Raw genomic sequence first — 20,980 nt, 5'->3', positions numbered from 1 at the left:
TCTTCCTCCTTTTTTCTCTCTACCACCATTCTATATTAATTTACACTTGTTGGGTATGCAGTTTTGTGGGCAAGTTATAACAAAGATTTTTTTTTCTTGGAAGAGGTAAAATCAGGATCAGCCCAGTGTCTTGGGCAAGGGAATTTCATATCTATGGACTCTTCCAAGATCTTTAAGTGCTTAGTACCACAGTGATTGACTGTATAAAGAGAAAACTCTATCCTACGTTCTCATGAATCTTCTCTTTATTCCCGATGTTTTCATTATTCCTGATTGCCATTTATGGTAGGCTGGGTTACTTAGAGCATGGTTCCAGATACTGGATTAGAGACGAGAGCCTTGAATCTGATTTTTCTTTTTTTCAATCGGTGAGGTGCTGTGAAACTTAACCTCTGAGTCCCACTCATAAGAGACTTGCAGCTGTGTTCCACTTTATTAAGCAATTCAAAGTGTTGATGGTCCGACACATAGCACGCTGGGGACTGAAGCTTCAAGAGACCTGAATCTACCTGAAACAAAATACAGGACTATGTAGCACTTTAAAGACTAACAAGATGGTTTATTAGATGATGAGCTTTCGTGGGCCAGACTCACTTCCTCAGATGAAATCAACCTCAACCTGAATCTACCTCAACCTGCTGTATGAAGCTGGGCAAATCACTTCAACACTCTGACAATGGGAAACGGTTTCCCTTCCCATCTTTGGCTTGTTTCATCAGATTACATCTTCAGATATTCAGAGCAGGGACTGTGTATATGTGCTAAAACAGCGTATGGTATGGTGGGTTTCAGTCTCAGGCAACACCTATCGGCACTATTGTAATACAAATAATAAAGCATTTAAAAAATTATTACTGCAGACCTGGTGGCTTCTGTGGACTGCCTTGTTTTTTATGGCAGTACATAGAGGCAACGCTGTTCATTGATGTTAGCACAGCTTGTCTGAAATATGGTATCTTTGTTTTATATTCATTGACTATACAGTTCTTGGAACTGGTCTGAGGAAATGCATTCTTGTGGGCTTGGAGAAGGCAAAAAAGGCTGGAATTGATCTGTCAGCAACACAAAGTTAATTACATATTTAATGAGGTGTTCCTACTTCCCTTGCAGTGTCCTCATTGCGGGAAAAATGCTGAACTTCTGTTGAGGAGGAAGAATGGGGAAATGCATCTCTGTGGTTCCACTTGCCTCTGTCAGCCAGTGTTTCATTGCACAGATCCCTTATTTACCCTCTTACTGAAACTGGGCAGGACAGCTGTTTTTCAACATTCATCTTTTGGCTAGCTTTTTATTTTTCCAGCCCACATATGAGACGAGGTGGCGTTGGCTAAACTAAAAGCACAAGCTCATTGAATTCAGAAGTGTAAGTTGGCACAGATTTGGTCAATTTTTACTAATTTAGAGTAAAAGCATAAATTAACTTTGATAGGAGTCACACTGGTTTTTGTTAATATTTAATGTCTAAAGCAGTTGGCCGCTATTGAATTATTCCATTAAAAATACTAGAGACTAAACTGACGTGAATTTCCTAAACATTGTAGCAATAACAGCCAACCCCACTTCATCTTTCAAAGTTCTAAAATCTCCATCTATCTAAAGTAAAAACCAAAATTATCCACCACTTCTTTAGCAGGGGCATCAAAAAATATTTTTCGGATCCATCTGGCAGGAAGATGGAAAAAGTAATGGGACTAGGTCTGCTTCCAACATCCCTCCCATCTGCAAGTTGAGAATGAGGAGTGAATGATTGTCAGGTTTTACTTTACATGTTAGCTGCATCCTGAAACAGTGAAGTCACATTATTCTGTTGAATCAATATTATATTCTTGTGGTAACAGTGTGTTTTGCTGCCATGTATTTTTCTCAGCAAGAGTACTTTACTTCTCTAAGTTCTTCCATCCATGGATCTCAGTGCACGCTACATAGCTGCATGTACTGAACAATATCATGCCCTTGTTGAAGTAAATATATTGTTTATCCCCTTTATAGATAATGAAACTCAGAGATTTACCATCTTGCCTGAGGTCACCCATCAAGTCAGCTGAGTAGAACCTGGGGTAATCAATTACTTTTTGTCGAAGTCCAAATCTTAGTCAAGGCCCAGACTCCAGAGAAAATCATAAATCAATAAAAATATCTGTGTCCATTCAGAAATATCTCGAGGTCTAGATTTGACTCCCCTCCCAACTCTGGGCCATCAGCGTAGCTCCTGGCCATGAAGCTCCTTCCACTTGCCCTCCCTGACAGGAGAGCACGTGTGGAGGCATTTGAGGTGGAGGGTTTGTAAAAGGGGGGGGGGGGGAATAGGTGGAAACTGAGATGAGGGAAACTGCAGAGGCACAACTGGAAAGTTTCTTCCTCCCTTCATCACCATCTGTTTTACAGGTGTTGAGCATGAGTGGCTTATTTGCTATTTTGCAGTGGGAAGTATCCAGGACACACTCACACTCTGCACTGAACTGTCCCTTCAGTCTCAATTGTCCATGGCACTGACTTGTCATCCTCACCCACCAGCCCTCGGTCCATTTTCTACTGTCCATTCTATGAGCCTTTCCCCTCCCCATTAAAGGCTATGTACAGTACCTTCCTTGGCTATTCATCCCTAACTAGGGTTGAGCATGGGGCTGCTAACTGGAGCATCCTCAGCCTGTCCCCAGCAGCTGAACTTGCTCAGCTGTTTTATTGACTGAGGGCTCCACTGCAAAACTTAGGGCTCCTCTGCTGCATTTTCCCCAAACTTGGGATTTCTACACACCCCAACTTCCTACTCCCAATATGTGTGTCCCACCTGTTCTGAAACGCTTTCAACTTTTCATATGGTTTTGATCAAGTGACACTCCCCATAGGACATAGCAAAAGGACTTATTTTGCAACTAAAGAGTGTCTGCTGTAGTATTAAAGAGTTTTGAGATCATCAGGTGAAAGGTGCTAGATATATGCTAATAATAATACAGTTGCTATGTAGAAATAAAATAATCTTAGCTATATATATCTTTATATCTAAGAGGCTTGAACTATATGGAAAATTCCAGCCGGGTATAATTAAGAGCGTATCAGCATCAGGTTGAGGCAGTCTGCATGTTTGTTGGTCAGCTGCACTGGGCCGAACCGAAAAAACAAACCCACTGTCTGCTCGGTTAGCTCATGCTTGGTATGTCTGGAACCTTTATCAGTTCCTTTTGTTTCTTCCTTCAAAAGGGGGATGTAAACTTCTCAAGTAAACTTCACAAGATACATGCCGGTCCACTTTTTGCAAAAGGAATTGGAAAGAAAAAGGAACGGAAAAGAAATTACTTTGATCTGTTATGAGTAATGCTGATGGCAGTGAGTGGGGATGGTGAGCGCTGTATACATGTGTGGGTGTTTTGGTATGTGTGTCTGGTGTACACTGACATTTTGGAGGTGGAGTGGGAAGATGTAGGTCTCTATGTATGGAAGCCTGTATTTAAGAGTTCAAAGCCTAGCCTTTCTGAGACCTTTTTTATAATTTATTAGTAGGGCCCTACTGAATCAATGGTCCCTTTTGGTCAGTTTTGCAGCCATAGAATTTTTCACAGAATTTGGTAGGGCTCTATTTATTGAACTTTTTTAGCGTACCTGTTGCCTTCAGGAAAAGTCCTGTTGTAGTATTTTCCTTTAAAGTGTCACAAGTAAGGCAACAAGACTGAGTATACAGCTAGAATGAAGGACTGTTCATAATTGGGAAAATGCAAACTACATGCGTGGATCTCTCAGGAACCAAAACATGACAGAAATGTTAAGTGTTAATAACAGCAGGAGAGCTAAGTGTACTACCACCTGAAGGTGCTACTTTGAATGCTGTGATAAGCTGTGGCTAAAGAGCTAAATTTGTGAGAGATTACACCCGGTGACAGGCATGCATTTTTTATATTGTAACAGTATATTACTACTTCTCTTATCTCTACTACCGACCTTGAAAATGCCCTTGATTATTTCTCTTGGATGACTTTCAGGGTAGTCTGTGAAATCTATGTTAATTACATAGCTAGAATTGACGTACCTGCACCTTAATTTGAGTTTCCATGCCATCTTCACAGTGGGAGGCTGACAGGAGCAAATGCTCCCATTGGCTTCTCTTACTCCTTGCGAGGAGCAGGAGTATCAGTGCTGATGGGGGTGCCCTCTGAGTGCAATTTAGCAAGTCTTTACTAGACATGCTAAATCACACTGGAAGATTGATCATGGCTGCATCGATCTTCTTAGTTGAAGACATGGCTTAAATGGTGGCCTAGAGCTCTGGGATGAAAACTCTGAATGACAGCTCTTCTCTTCAGGCACAGTGGAATTTTCTGTCATCTGTGCAGGAGATGGAACTTTCTCAGGTGTTGATCCAAGACTGAAATAAGCTTTCACAGGAGCTCTCTGTGCAAGGGGAGTCGCATACGTAGCATCATTTTACATTAAAAAACAAAGTAAAACCCTCTCCCTAAATAAAGCACTACACTGTGGATGCATCCCACTCTCTGGGGAGAGGATAAGAGGGAATAAACCACATGTGGCAGATGTTAGACATATTGCTTAATGCACTACAGGTTGGACCTCCCTGGTCTAGTACCCTTGGGACCTGACTGGTTGCGGATGAAAGATTTTGCCAGACCAGAGGAGGACATTTTTGGATTCCTGCCACTGGCCCTCTTGGCCTGGCCAATGTTCTCTCAGCCAGCTCCCCACTTCCTGCTGCCCTGCTGATCCACTGGGAAACCATCACTGCTGGGGCTCCAGGCAGTCACGCACATCACATGCTGGGGCTCTCTGGGTAGTCTCACGTGCCGGGTCCTCCTGAGCAGCCACGTGCGCCATGCCAGGGCTTCATGAGCAGTCCCGCACATTGCGCGCTGGGACTCCCAGCCCCACTGGGCAGCCACACGCCGGGGCTCCCAACCCCTTTGGGCAGCCCTGCTGCCACATGCTGGGTGGCCCACTGTCCTGCCAGCCCTGCAGGGATCCTTACTGTTGGCTCTTCACCGGGAGACTCTGGTCCTGCAGCATCCATGCTGGACTATGGATGTTGCTGGACCAGAGAATCCCGGTTAAGACTGTTTCAATCTGTGCTTCCAGGGTGGTGACTGGATAGAGGGGCTTCCTGAGATGTGGACTTCCTTGAATACTGTCTTACTAGGGCAGGCTAGTCTCAGAGTAATACAGTGGCCCGACCCATTAAAATCAGTGGGAGTTTTGCCTAAGCAAAAATGGACAGACTTCAGAACGAAACCTGCACAGAAGTTTGTGCTCCTGGCCTATCTGTTGGAATCTGTACCAATCAATGGCATAGCAGAATGCTCCAATTAGCAGCCCTGTGTATGTTGTGACATTGTAATGTCTGCTTTTATATTTACTCTGTTATATATCGGCTTCCTAGAGTACCTGTCAAAACATGTTTACAAACAGAACATTAGGACAGCCAGATAATGTGGCAAGGGTCCCAGCTTTGATAAGCTCTCGGGCAGCTTGCTGTAAGGGAGGGCAACTGCTGAAATGTGCAGGAAGCTCTCTGTGATTAAACTGAGCATAGTTTTCACATTCATCATGGGAGACGGTGGTGAGTCGTCTTATTCATTCTCATAAGAATCCGAGTGCTTGAGGAGTCTGCTGTTCTGGGATATGATTGTATCTTTTCCACTCTCCGTGTCTCCTTGCTACATTAGGAACAGAGTTACTACCACTGAGGCACAGGACCCTGGAAATTCCAATTTCTGCCTCCAATATAGGAAAGTAGCAGAGATCAGTTATAATGACTGACTTCACCCTTAGTGGCATTTTCTGTTCGTTCATCTGCATAGTATTGCCAGGGGGAGGGAGCACAGAGGGAAGGACCAAGCCCTCACTCTTTCTTGAAAATAAAATGGTGGCAAGTAGTATTGGACACTGAAGTTCTTTATTTACTCACAGAACAGGTCCAGCAGCAGCAGTGTAAAATTCCTACACAGTCACCTTGTACTATGTTTCTTTGTGGACCCCAAAGGGTAGTTCAGCCTCCAAATGCCTTGCCCTGTCGAGAATGTGAGCAAGGATTCTGATTGTGGGTTTTTTTGTGATATATTTGCATTTGCCATTGGGAATTGGACTGCCGTCACCACACAGGCCAGCAAATATTGTTTGTGTAATTCTGCAAAATGGAGATAGCTTTGTTCCAAAGTGCAAAGTATTGCAATTACTGTAATAAATGTAGATCATTACATTTGGTGCCTTCTTGCAAAACGTAATTTCTTTTAACTGTCCTCATATACATCAAAGGTATCTCCATCATCAGGAGTGTGACCTCTGTTTAAGCCTGTTAAGTACAAAGAAGCTACTTGTATTGTTTTAGGCAATGTTGTGCCTGCTCTTCCAGTTTGTTTCCACAATGCATTTTGCCTTTTTTAATAAGAAAAGTAATTACATATTGATCTTACCAGCTGTCACATAGCTGAATAAGACAGATTTTTCCCAAAAGACTTTCCCAAAGTCTTTCCCAAAAGACTTTAAAAATCTTAAATAAAATTAAACCCCCCTCTTCTTCTCCTACATTAAAAATAACACTACAGGTAGTGATACAAAATGAAAAGCCAGGAAATTCAAGAAATTCAAAGTTCACTGATAATACTCTGTCCTTAATCACCCCATTTCTGGTTTCTTTTCCACAGCAGTCTGACTGAAGGAAGATGACTTAATCTTGTTTCAGCCTTACAGAAATTCCTTTTTTAACAGAAAAGCAAAATGCAGGAATAGCCTGGTGATGAGTAAAAGGAAGAATTGAAATGCTGAATTCTTATCTGTACTGTCTGAGCTTTGTTTAGCTTTCTTGAACTCAGTAGTTGGACAAAGTAGTGACCTAATGGAATACTAATCCTACTGCTACCCACATCCTGAGTGTTCCCACAAGAACTTGAGAGAGATCTATGACTTGTGTCCGCTAGTCATCAGTTACGATTGTGGATGTTAGAGCAAAAGGACTCAAATTTTGGCCTTTTTGTTTGTTATGTATGTTGAAACAGCATTCAGTAATACAGTGACCTGTATAGCTTATCTGTTATCCAGTGTTTCATTTTTGTGGGAAAGTAGTGTGTTTTAGTGGTGGGAACAGAGGTTTGGAATCCAAACTGCTAGAATCCTTCTGTTTTTGGCTGACTCTGGCAACCCTTGTATGCATCAGTTAATCTTTTTGTGCCTTGTTTTCCCCTCTAGTAATATTGAGAGTGTAGTAGTTATCACTGTTGTTTTGTACACTCACAAACTTGCACTGACTTTAGCTGGTACATACTCATATATGGATACTTAATGCAGTTTTAAGAGTGTGTGGTGTGAAATTGGTGCAAAAGGCTATGTATGTACATTCCCATTTAACCAAAGCTTATTTGGGTTTAGCTTAAACCTGTTTAGGACAAACCAAAATAAGTCTTGTTTAAATGGAAATGTAACCACAGAGCCTTTTGCACCAATATCACATCACCCCTCATGTAAACTGATAGAGCTTTGTTGAAACGAGGTTGCCTGTGCAGCAGGGTCTGGTGCATCAGAATGGAGATTTTGATCTGCTCTGAGGCTCCTATGGCGTAACCACTATTTTAAGTGGGCTTCAGTGTTCGCAGGTGCATAGAAATTGTCATATTAGATGGGACTAGTGATTCATCTGTTGTGTGCATAAGAATATGTGCTGCCACATCTTCACTACTGTTGTTACCTCTTCTAGATACATTAAAAACAAGCCTGGGTAGGCCTACATATTCTATAAACATTGAGGGGTGTAGAGGGGATAGCTCAGTAGTTTGAGCATTGGCCTGCTAAGCCCAGGGTTGTCAGTTCAATCCTTGAAGGGGCCATTTAGGGATCTGGGGCAAATCTGTCAGGGATGATACTTGGTCCTGCTGTGAGGGCAGGGGACTGGACTCAATGACCTCTCAAGGTCCCTTCAAGTTTTGAGACAGGTGTATCTCCATATATTATATAAACACATCTTCACTTCACAGCAGAGACATGCTAGAAGTACCCCATTGTAAATGCTTTAGAGGAGGGATGGGCAATCATTTTTGACTGGGGGAGCACTCTAAGAATTTGGTAAATCATCAAGGGCTGCACTCTTCCATGATAATAACGGAGGAGGCATGGGGTCTGGGATGGAAGTTGGGTGCAGAAGGGAGGTTGGGGTAAGGGATTGGGACGCAGGAGGGGGTGTGGACTCTGAGAGGGAGTTTGGGTTGCAACCTGGGCCAGGGGAGTGGGGTGCAGAAGTTTGGGTTCTGACATAGGGTAGGAGTGTGTGCTGACCTGGGTCAGAGGACTGGGGTGCAGGGTCTGGGAGGGGATATGGGTATATGTCTGTGGGGGGAGGGGGAGAGACAGAGGGTTAGGGTTGAGGGAGGGTCTGGGGTGCCAGAGGCAGGCTCTGAGAAGCATCTAAGAGATGCTTACCTGGATGACTCATGGCAAACAGCCCAGCAGGTGCCCTGACTTTCATGCCCTGGCAGGCCAGTCAAAGCAGCTGGCTGCGGGGCCATATGCATCTGTGAACAGCTGAGAGCGCAAAGGAAAGGAGGGGAATGGTTCTTTGAGCGCTGCCTGTTCTTCAAAGAGGTAGCTCCCATTGGCTGGAAACAGGCCAATGGGAGATACAAGATTGTGCAGCGTGCAAAGCCTCTCCCCCCAGACTCATAGCTATTCATAGACAGAGGTTGAGCTTGGTTTAAGTTTTTACATTTGTGCACTTTTCAGGTTTTCTTTTCATTCACCAAAGCTGAAAAGTTAAATTAAAAAAAAAATTAGATTCTGAAGTGTGTTTGTGCAGCAGTGCTTGCTTTCTGTGGTGATAGTATAATGGAAAACATTGGACTTTGGATAAACTATGATGGAGTGTTGCGTGCTTTTGGTGAAGTTAGTGTTTTTCTGTGGTTTCACAATTGATTGGTTTTGGACTTCTAATAAATACTGAGCTCCCAGCTTAGTTCTTTAAAACAAAAGCAAAACAACTTATGGCATCTGGACAGTGTCCCTTTTAAGTAAGTCCTTCTACTGAATTTTCTCACAACAAATGGCATTTGGCATTTGTATGAACAAGGCTATTCTTCCAGCTTCTATTCATACACATTGGAATGTTTGCAGATACAAGGAAAGCATGCACAAATGTAGCAGACACACTTTCCAAATCCTGATGTGAAGAAATGATGTCAATCTTTAAGGTTTAAGAAAACAAACCCCCCTCTCTCTCCCTCCTCCCCCCAGAATAATTCCAAGCCCCCCCCCCATTAATCCCTAAAGAAACCTGAGTTGGGACTTTAAGGGTATCGAGAATAGTCTTTAATCTCTCACTTTTCTGGGCATCCGAACACTATCTGAATAACTTGGAATAAAATAAATAGGTGATTCATAATAAGAGCCATGTCTGAGTTTTAAATCATGTCAAAGGGTATAAAATGTAGTGTAAATTCTCTGGACACAGTGCTGCAATTGTTATGCACTCAGCTGTCACTTATTTTAATAGTTGTGTATTTCTGACTTGTATAGGCTATAGTAGCATCTTTAATATCCTCCTAAAATTGCTTGCATTATTCAGAACACAAAGTTTAAAGGGACTCCTCAGCAGTTGATTAGTCTTTTGTTCCTATTTTAGCATCTGCCTCTTCATAACATAGTGATGCCCAACATGTGCAGAATGGAACTGAAGTGGGTGGTTTTTCTGTTTGTATTTCCAAATAATTATTTCCTTGGGTCTTGAGAGAGAGTCCGTTGAGAGAAATGGGAAGAGTGTCTTTCAAGTGCAGCTAAGTCCAGTGTCCTTGTTGCCGTGGGTTTAGGGTATAAAAGCATCTGTAGCACTCTCAGTACATGGAAAGTTAACATGGATTATCAGAGGAGCAAAATGAAAACAGAAAAACAAACCACAGCACTGTGACAGGAAACATTTTTGATAATCTTATGGCTCAAAATTTTCTTATGGCTCCATGTCCCTAAAATCTGTGGGTCCATTGATTTATGTTGACTGCTGCTTGCTAACAGGGCTCTTTCAGAAAGGGTTCCAGAGCGTTTCAGTGCAGTGGCAGTCTTCAGTTGTGGAAGATCTAATCTATTCGTGTTTAGTTTCTTTGTGCTCTTTAACTGAATGCCTTATACGAACATTTTTAATTGAGAGAGAACTTGCACCTCTGGCTTGTTAACTGAAAGGTTTTTTAAATCTTAAAACCAAAATATAATCTGTAGACTGATTCGGTGTAAGCAGATCCCACTATAGATGCACTTAAATTAGGTTAGATCATGTCAGGCACAGTCAGTGACGGGCAAAATAAATTCTTCCTGTGGAACACCAACAGTGCAGTGCCTCAAACGAGCAATCTGCATTCGGTGACTGCCATAAACTGTCAACTGGCAAAATACTGTACACACCCACCCACACACACTTCAATAATTAATTACAGGGATACATTACTTCTGGGACCAGAGTTGCTCTCCTCAGATGCCAACGTGAGGGGTCTGCCATCAAGCCAAGAGCAAGCTGCTTCATTAGCCTAAAGCTGCACTCTTGTGGGGGAATGATGAAGAGAACACCTCATTAACTCTGACCACAGCAGAGTATTGTTGTTTTTTTAAATATGATAACAGACACTTCGTTTAACAACCTCCTGTGTCATGTTCTTCTGCCCCTTCATTTCCTCTGGCCAAGATGATAGATGAACATTCTTATCATCTGTAAGGATTTTGTGAATCTATGTCAGTGGCCTACTGTCTCCATATGCTGTGTCTGTTTGGCTTGCAGGCTCTTGCCTGTTTTTCAAGCAGTATTTTATGATGAGTAATGCATTGTCGGCAGGTGATTTGAAATAAATATAATTCAATAAATTGTCTTTCATAGACACCAACTAGTTCTAATCCCTAGATTATCAGTGGCTAGAAGAATCAGGATTTTCCATAATTGAACCCCTACTGCTGTAAATAGATTTCCAGTAAAGTTACCAGAAATTAGCTACAGAAATAAAGTAATAAATCAGAGGTGGTAAATGTGGAGGAGGAGAAATGATGAAAAGGTGGGCCGATAGGTTCAGGAGCAACACTCTGGTAAGAAGCTCAGCTCCTTAGTCAGACAGACGTACAGACACTGTTCTCTAGCGCTTCTATGATTTCTACTGAAGCGCTGTTTCTGGATCTTCTTTGAAAGCTCTGGATGAACTCCTGGCTTCACTGAAGTCTATGGCACAGCTCTCTTTGATTTCAGTGGAACCAGGATTTCACCCTTTGTCTTACATTCCCAGCTAGCTCAGTAAATACCTGATGGATTGAAGCTTAGACCCAGAGCCTCATGGCACTGGTATTGGGGCAGGTCTCCTTTGCCTCTGTTACTTTTTCTGGGGAGGCCTTTCCCCATCATTAAGTCTGTTGTTGATTTTTGCATTGTCCGAAGACTAGTATGAAATTAGCGTTTACTGTTGTTACTCAGAGGGTTCTGAATAGCATAAGTGAAACAAGGCTATGTCTATATTAGAGACCTCACAGCTGCAGCTGCATTGCTGTCAGGTCTCCCATGTAGTGGCTTTATGCTGTCAGGAGAGAGTTCTCTCATCAGCATTAGGGATGTTAAATTTTGATTAATCACCTAATTGAGTAGTCGATGACAAAATGGGGAGGACGCTCGCCACCCAGCTCTTACTACATTTAAAAGGCGGAGGCGCAGCAGTCAGGACCCGATGCGAGCAGGGACTGAAGCAGTCCCCGCTCATGCTGGATCCAGTGCTGCACCTCTGCCTCCCGTGTCTCCCTCCTCCCACCGCACCATGGAGACGGTGCTTGGGGGAACTGCCTTTTAAGCTGTCTCCCCCCAGAACCGGCTCCTGCTTTCCTACCCACCCCCGGGTGGGGGAATAAGAGTAGTCGACTATTCAACTACTCTTTTACATCCCTAATCAGCATAAATTAAACTGCCCCCAATGAACAGCGATAGCTACATTGGCAGCACACTGGTGCTTCTATTGGTGTAACTTATGTCAGTCAGAGGTGGGTTTTTCCACACCCCTGACCCACAAAAGAGTTCCGCCACCAAAAGCACTAGAGTGTAGATACAGCTTCTTGCCTCTTGCTAACTTCACCCAGAGCAGCAGCAGGCACACTGGGTCTGTGACTGAAATGCATGAAAAGAATTAAGAGCCGGTATTCTTCAGAAATGGTTGGCTGAAGCTCCTGAACTTGCCTGCAAATCCACTTATTGCTGCCCAGAGTTGAAAAAGCTCCAGATTTGTATTCTATTTTAACATCAAATTTGCATGTTACTTAAGTGTCTTAGCAGCACAACTCAAGTATTAGTAATCCTGTAATGTTCAGTAATGCAGTCTTGTTTCAGAAGGCAGCTTTCTGTGGCTTCACAGCAAACCAGAATTCTAGTATTTTATGGCCAGAGCAACCAAGGTGCATTATTACTTTATGGTTATATGGACAAGTCAGCCAATTCCTGATTTCATATTGTCCTCAAGGAAAGATTGAACAAAACCAGTGATACATTCCTGAGGATAAAGATGGAATACAGGTGAATCAGTGACTTGTACAATATTGAGTCCTGAGACTTGAGGTGCTCTGTGAAAGACCTGTCTTGCGTATGAGCTTTCAACTGTATTTTATTTGTTAATTTACCACCAGTTTTCTGATAAAGAATCCTGAGATGTTGTCTCTGACTTCTAGATCAAATTTGCTAGTTCTGCAGGATGTAAACATAATCTGTTTGGTCTACATCTTGCACCATCGCCAGTTAGTAAGTCTGTAACTGACTCTTATTTGACAGTGTCCTTTACAGTGCAAGAGGTTGAATAGAATCCACCTAACTCTTCTATGGCAGGCTTGGATTAACTGTAAATTAGTAATTGGATATGAATCAGTAGTGCATGTGGCCAAATTTTGCCATTGCATGTCCGCATGTCTCCCATTGGATGCAAAGGAGAGAATATGGCCTGCAGAGAGCACACTGAGTGAGAAGGTGTCATTTTTACATAATCATTTTTCCTGGCCATAACACTGTAAATTCAGTCAGCCATCTAACCAGAGAGAGGATGCTGATTTATAAATTTGAAATTTAGTCTCTTTCTGCTTCGTTCCAGAGCAGTTAGTTGTATTAATTTTTATAACACCTTGAGGTTTGTTCACCTTTCTAGACAGCAAGGAGAGACAGTTCCTGCCCCAGGAATCTTGCATTTTAAAGGAGATTGCTGCCAGCCAAAGATAAAGGTAACACAGAAGTGCAAGGCGGGGATTGGTAAGTAGCTTTTAGACATGGCTGGGGAGTTGAACACCAGAGAAGGACACAAGTTTTCTTGTAGCCTCCTGGAGAGAAAAAGTAGTCCCATCTTAGTAGTTGTATTGGAAATAAGGACATTCTGCCTATCACCTCGAAAGGGTTGGAAGCAGTAGTTGTCATATGGCTTGCTTGAGATTACATAGAGAAAAATCATCCATTGCATGAAACATTAGGAATTTTAACATGTGCCAGGCACGTGCTGGTTTAAAAGCTGCCTGAGACTTGAGCATCAGAGGAAGAAATGTTAATTTGGAGCCTTTCCGGGAAACCATGGAGAATACATATGTAGTCATTCTGTATAGGGCTTTTGGAAATCCTCCACAGGGGTATCTTTTGGGGATTACTGTGTTTAGCAGATGTTATAGATTTGAGTGCCAAGAGAAATGTGTTGGATCACCATCAAGGATTTTTTTTTTAACTTTCATTGGCTTTACACATTTTTGCAAAGTCTGCTTTTGTCCAGAAGCTTTGTGTCTCTGGCAAGCCTCCAAGCTGTTCAGTCCATTGTGTAGTGCTAGCTAAAACATAACTCCTACAAAACTCTGTGTGACATGAACTGAGACTGCTGGGCATACAACATAATAGCCATGATGGGTCAGACCAAAGGCCATCTAGCCCGGTATCTTGTCTTCCGACAGTGGCCAGTGCCAGGTACTCCAGAGGGAACAGAACAAGTTGATCAAGTGATCTAGCCTGTCACCTGTTCCTAAGTTCTGGCAAACAGAAGCTGGACCAGGGGTGGGCAATAATTTTTTGCGAGGGGCCACTTCAGAAATTTTTGACGTGGTCCCAGGCTGCACAGGAAGGGCGGGGTATCAAATGGAAGGGGTGGGACCAATATACTTCCGGGTTTCCCAGTGATTAGTCTGGGGGTGAAGGAGTGCCTTTGCCCCCGCTGCCCCATGTTCTCCTTTGGTGCCCATGCCCCTGGCGTAGGAGACTTCCTGCACTCCCCTGCCCCGAGGCCAAATAGGAGCTGAGGGCGGAGGAGCGCGCAAAGCCTTCTTTGCTCTGCCCCCGCCCTGCGAGCAGCGTGTGGCACTTCAAAGCTTCGTGTGCTCCCGGCAGGACAGGAGGAGACTTTGCATGCTCCCCTGCCCCCAGGTCCTAATTGGCCTGGGGGCGGGGGAGCGGCGGGACCTCTGCGGGCGGGATCCACCTGCTTAGCGGGCTAGATCTGGCCCATGGCGGCCTTTTTGCCCACCCATGGGCTAGATTCACTGTATGACACATTCCTGTCAGGGTGCCACTTGGAACTGGGGTGTCTCTGAGCCCTCTGACCCTGTACTGCTGTAACAGGTGGCAAAGCCCACCCACGTTCACACACCCATCTGCGGTTGCATGCAGGCGCTCTAACCATCAGCTTCTCAACCCAGCACCCCAGAGCAGTGTCCAAATCTGGCCAATATATGGTTTTAATATCCTGTCCTCTTGTCCCTCAATGTGAAGAGGACAGTGCACACTTCTGGTAACCAAGCAGAGGTTTTCCCCAACCACTCCAGTCAAAGCTCCCAGGTTTAGATTAAAACAAAAACAAGTTTAATAACTACAAAAGCTAGATCAAAGCAGATTACCTAGCAAATAAGCAAAAAGCCTACTTTTTAATATACTAAATAGATTGGATATGAATTAGCACATTCTTGTCCTGAGAAGTGATGCAAGCAGGCTGCAGATTCTTAAGGGGGAAACTGTACTTCCTTTACAAGTTGGAATTCCCATGTGATTCATAAACAGGTTCAAAATCCTTTTAGCCTGGGTCTAGCACTTTGCTTTAGTTCAGTCATTTTTCCTCAGGTGTTTCCAGGAGTCGTCTTGTGTGGGGAGTGAAGAATCATGGATGATGTCACTCTCCCCTGTCTTGTATAGCTTTAGCATATGGGAAGAACCCTTTGTTTCAAAACTTGGTTCCCAGATGGATTTGTGGAAAAATACTGACATCCCAAAATGGAGTGCCAAATCATGTGGCCTGGTCACATGTTCTTGTAGAGTCATAGCAGCCATTACTTATAGCTTGCCTGTAGCAGTGTTTCTCAACCAGTGGTACAATTACCCTTAGGGGTACTCGAGAGAAGTCTGGGGGTACATCAGCATAACTGAAATTTGGAGAAAACTGAATATTTGTTTTAAGTTTTATAGCGCTTTATTATTTTTGTACTTTTTACACCCAAACATTTCATCGCCCACCTGGCTATGATTAAGTTGTTTAAACAAATGTGTTGCAATGGTAGAAAAAAAGTGTGTGTCTGAAAACTGTAGGTCCTCGGGGTACTTATAATTTTTTTTAAAGGGGGAGTACTTACAATTTTTTTTGCTTTTGAAAAAGGAATACTTGATTAAAAAAAAAAAGGTTGAGAAACACTTGTCTGTACCAATTTCAGAAAGTCTCACCAGGTGGGGGATGAGCTTCTTCTTGAACCTTTTGTTTTCTACTTACTAGCCCATTGCCCTCAATAGGCTCCTCTCGCCTACTCTCCAAACAGAGACCGTCTTGTTTAATGAGTATTACCTAGGTGTAACTACATATGAAGTGCAAACACATAATATTTGTAACTTCAGATTCAAAGATGAGAATGCATAGAAATAGAATAATCATTCAGTAAATCATAACTTTTCTAGTGACACCTGTTATGACTTATCTTGCATAAAATACACCATAATTATGCTATCATCATAATATCATTATGACGAATATGCGGTGTGGTGTCACACACCATCTCTGCCCACCCTGGCTAGCAGCCATTGATGGACCTATCCTCCATGAATTTATCTAGCTCTTTCTTCAATGGTGTTATAGGTTTGGCCTTCACAGCATCCTCTGGCAAGGTGTTCCACAGGTCAGGGAGCTCTGTCTTGTGTCCTTTGCAGCTGGACTTATAGGTAAAAGTACAAAATTTAGCTATTACTTGGAGTTATGATTGAGAAATCATAAACAAATCAAGAAACTCTCCTCTGCCTTCCAAGAGAGACATGTTGCTCTTAGAGCAGGTTGTGCTCCCAAGGTGGTGGTCTTCCCCAGAAAGCACTGTGTGCTGTGCAGTAGTGCAACCCGATGAAGTGAATTTTTGCCCACAAAAGTGTATCCCCAAATAAATCTATTAGTTTTTAAGGTGCCGCAGGACTCATCCTTGTTTTTATGGATACAGCCTAACATGGCTACCTCTCTGCTACTTCTAAATCACACACGTGCACTTCGGTATGTGTGTAATTGAACATTGTAGGTAGTCCAAAATGGTGACTTCGCCATGTCAGAAAGTGGCAGCTTAACAAGAAATGGTTTAAGGATGGTGGATTCACTTGTCCATAACCTTGAGGGGTAGGGCTCTCATGTGATTCTTGCTTTCTTCCAGTTTGCTAACATAAGAATGGCCATAATGAACCGCCTAGCCCAGTATCCTGTCGTCTTCCGCCACCTTCATGTTTGGGCTCCCTTTCCTCCTCCTCCTCCAAGGAGAGCTGGATTTGGTTAATTCCCAGAGTTCCTTGTTCTTTATCAACTTTTTTGATCTTACAAAAGTATTTATAGTTCGACTCCTGCAGTGGAGGAACTTGGAATATGCTGTTTGCTTTCTCCATTAATGCACTGTAGCCTGAAAAACATAATTCTGCTTTCTTTAAAGCCTGTGTAGGATAAAAGACAAAATGCTACAAGTTACTTTATCGGCATCCACTGTAAAAATACCATAAAAGGCAATCTGTCCTTAGAAGATGGGCATTGGAGTATTGCCCACCCACATTATTGCAGCATGAGTCACTTGGCTAGGGCAGCTGTTCCTCTACATGTGGATGTTTGATGACCAGTACCCTAAGAAACAGTCTGAGCAGTAGCTAAGGAGGGGAGACAGGAACTCTGCTGTAGCGCTGAAGAAATGAGTGACATAGGTCAGATGTGCACTACAGTTTTGTACTGATATAACTGCATCAGTCAGAGCTGTGAAAAATCTACGCCTCCGCGTGATATAATTCTACTGGCCTAACCCCAGATGTACACAGCACTATTTGGGCAGGTGAGCTTCTCCCACCTATATAACTTTACTTCTCAGTGGTGCGAATTAACTATGCTGATGGGAGAAGGAACAAAACTGCGGAAGGTTCTTGTTCTCCTTGCAGAACTCTTATAAGTTTCCTAAAATCCCCCAGCACCAATATGCACTAATCATCACAATGCAATCCTCTTCTTTGCCCTCTGAATATAAAACATATCCCAATTTGTTCTAGAAAGCAATTGTTGCCTCTTGCATATGAAATCCCCTCTGAGGCAAAACTGTGTGCTTGATGCCATCAGCTGTAATTTAGATACCTCCCAGACACAAATTTGCACAGTGTAGAAATAGGCAGGGCCTGTTTTTGACAGGGCAGTATCAAAATCTGGCGTTTTTGTTAGGGTTTTTCAATAGTTAGGGTTGCCCTTAACTTAATCTTGCATCCAAAATGCAGGCATTGATAGGCACTGTACACCCTGAACTCAGGGTTTTAAAAAAAGGGATTTTTTTAGGAATATCCTCCTTCCACCCTCTCTTTCTCCCAACAACAATATAATTACTTCTCTTCTTCCCCTCAACAAATTCCTGGTCATCATGTGAGTTGAGTGTTTAATTTTTTAAAAATTCTATGGAGAACTTCCTTTATTTAAAAACAAAACAAAACAAAACAAACAGTTCAACTGTGAAATGGGATGATGGGCCAAATTACAAAGGTTATTGTCCAAAATGATTCTTCCAAGTAGAATGAATGCACATAAAGTTGGTCCTGTGTGTATACAGGACCAACATAGGAAGGTCCATTCCAAATTGTATCTGTGTCCCAGTTCAATATCTGGTATTCAGGTGTGGCCAGTACCAAGTGTAAGAAACCTGAGAGTGGAGGAATATGGAATACTGTACCTGTTGTGTAACCTTCCTAACCTGTCAGTTAGAGATAGTTACATGCCCAGAAATCTGAGAGTGCATAGACCCTTCTTAAATTTCTAAGTCCAGCCCTAGCTAACTGGATGGTCTTATCCATATAAATGTCTAGTCTTTTTTTTTAATCTTACTCTGCCTTTAGGTCAGGGACCACACAAAGGTGGGAAGCAAAAACAAAACAAACAAACACTCCCTCCCATCACCTGGCCCCCAATTGAGAAGGAGGGGAAAGAAAAGTGGGGTGTGCTAGTACTGGTTATCCCCATTATGGGGGAAGTCCCAAGCCTCGCTGTAAGCTGGACCAAGGCAAGCTGGGGACCAGAGCCGGCCGGGGTCCTGTAGCTTCCTCATCGCTGGGTTACGGCTTTTTAAAAAATGAAGCATAATTTCCTTTTTTTCAGTTTTAAATTCATTGTCCTTCCAATTGAATCCTCCATTTGTTCTTGTGCTTTGTGTCAGTAAATGCCCATCCTATTCATCATTATTTTTGAGATAGCACTTCTAGGATGTAGGAGGCTGGTGATGTAGGTGCTGTTCAAACATAAAACAAAAATGTATTGCAACACCAAAAGAACTTAGTCTAAGGCAAGAAACAGCAAGTGAATGTGAACACACAGATCACAAGAAAATGTTACTGTTGAATAATGGTCTTGGGACATTGGTGATCTAACCACTAAATTTTTTTTTTTGGCCAGGATCATGACAAAGGAGAGTTGTAAGTAGGAATTTGAAGATGAAAATCAGGTGGCTTGACAGATATTTATGGGAGCTTTCCCCTTGCCTGAGGGGGGACTAAACACTACTACTTTGAAAGTTTAACAAACATGGGATAGAAATCCGGTATCGCTGGTGGAGCAGCCGCAGGAGTTGACAACTTGATAGTATGAGCTGATAGGTAATGTAGTGATAGGCAGTGGGAAACCCTGAAAGTTGACAGGCTTTTGTGTTTGATGCAATGGCAATTGGAAGGATTCAAAGAGAGGGCTGATGAGGTAAAAGTGATGAACAAGAAAATTATCTTTCCAGCATGGTTTTGAGTGGATATAAGTGAGACAAGATCACATATGTTGAAGTCAAATAAGTTGAAGACAACCGGTCTTTGATTTGTTCTTTAATTTGTGTCCTCCCTTGTTTATCCTTTTTGTAAACTAAACAGTCCTAATTTTTTTAATATCTTCTCCATAAGGAAGTCTTCCTCTGACTAATAATTTTCATCATCCTTATCTGTATCCCTTTTATTTGGTGGTAGTATGCTCAGAGCTGAAAATAACATTTTAGCTGATGAAATACAATTAACTTATGTAATGTCACATTTAATATTTTAGCATATTTTCTGATTTACTCTGTATATATAAAAATGCTTTTGTTTGCTGTTGTGAGTTGAACAGAGGTTTTTATTGAGCTGTCTACAATAAGTACAGTACAGGCAGTCCCCGGGTTACATGGATCCGACTTACATCGGATCCCTACTTACAAACGGGGTGAGGCAACCCCACACTAGCTGCTTCCCCCCAGCAGACCAGGGAGACGTGAAGCTAGCCCCTCCCCCCCCCCCCAGCAGACCAGGGAGATGCGGAGCAGCTTTTCTCAGCAGACACCTCAGCTTGAGAATAAGGGACTGAGGGAAGTGAGGTGTGGGAGAATAAAACTGAGCTCTGGAGAAATGTTTGGCTAGAGTTTCCCCTACAATATGTACCAGTTCCGACTTGCATACAAATTCAACTTAAGAACAAACCTACAGTCCCTATCTTGTATGTAACCCGGGGACTGCCTGTACTCTAAGTAGTTTGTGAACTTAGAACCTAGCTATTTATTGGAGTGAGTCAAGGTATACTTTGTATTTGGCAGCATTGAACTTAAGTTGTTATAATGCTGTTCCTTCACCAGTGTTTGCTAGGTCACTTTGAAGTTCCTTAGCGTCTCTAGTTTTGACTAGCCCAAATTTTGATTGTCTCCACATTTTACCACCTCAACGTTCACCCCTTTCATCAGATCATTAAATAGTGTATTATCTGGCATGTTTGTTCATTGGTGTGACTTTGGATGGACACTTTAGAATTTCTTGACTCTTGCGAGATCTTCATAAGCCTAAATTGTTAAAACTTGAGTTTGCAAAGTAGGCAATGGTGTGCATAGTTAGCCATTCTATCAGCACAACTTAAACTCTTACGGGCCTGATATAAAATGATAAGAATTAAGAAACAGTTCAAAGTGCAGCATTGAGTTGCTCTGCTGTGTTCTACTATATTACAGTTGATGATTTTCTGTAACGGCTGCCTTCTTAGAGTAACTGAGCAGAGTTAAGGATGGGATTTGTAAGCTGGGAAGAGGTTAGTTTTTCATTTTGCATGTATACAATGCCTAGTACAATGGGGGAAGAGTTCCTGCTGGGGCGTCTAAGTGCTACTGTAGTTCACCTATTAACATTGAATACTTGGGTTCCTAGAAGGAGGTGCAAAGCAGATATTTTAACTGTCAGACAAAAGTTAAGTTAGTTAATCGTGCAGAACTGTGACGTGATCTAAGGCAGAGAATCCTAGGAAATGAACCATGCTCCTGGAGTATTATTGTATAAAGTTAGGCCATATGCATTCCTTTGAAAACAAATGCCTTCTGCAGAGTAAATCTGTTAAATGAATAATTTGCTGTGCAGCCAGATTGTGCAATTTCACACTTAATGAAAGGCTGCTCATCATGTTTCTGAGCCTGTGCCAATATTTATATAACCCACGCCCTTTCAGGATGCAGCTGAAAAAAGAATATTGAGTAATAGACCCTATGACTTCCTTGGTCTAGTATCCTGTGGGACAGTACA

General features: G+C 42.6%; 1 protein-coding gene across 6 annotated transcripts in view; it reads left to right on the top strand.

Annotated features, from left to right (window-relative positions):
* Positions 1-20,980, top strand: part of LOC102457209 (uncharacterized) — a 159,675-nt gene that overhangs the window by 51,234 nt on the left and 87,461 nt on the right. Inside the window, exon 3 of one of the 6 annotated variants that reach the window (XM_075928297.2) lies at positions 13,122-13,194. The exons of 4 other annotated variants lie outside the window; for them this stretch is intronic. The gene's annotated coding sequence lies outside the window, so the exon portion shown is untranslated. Of the gene's footprint in view, positions 1-13,121; positions 13,223-20,980 lie in introns of all 6 variants that reach the window. One more of the 6 variants, XM_075928295.2, reaches the window with a different exon arrangement.

This window comes from Pelodiscus sinensis, chromosome 5, assembly GCF_052426305.1.
Source record: "Pelodiscus sinensis isolate ZL-2025 chromosome 5, ASM5242630v1, whole genome shotgun sequence".
NCBI classification, from domain to species: domain Eukaryota; kingdom Metazoa; phylum Chordata; order Testudines; family Trionychidae; genus Pelodiscus; species Pelodiscus sinensis.
Note: the sequence above shows the minus strand (reverse complement) of the source record. Positions and strands in the feature narration are given on the sequence as shown.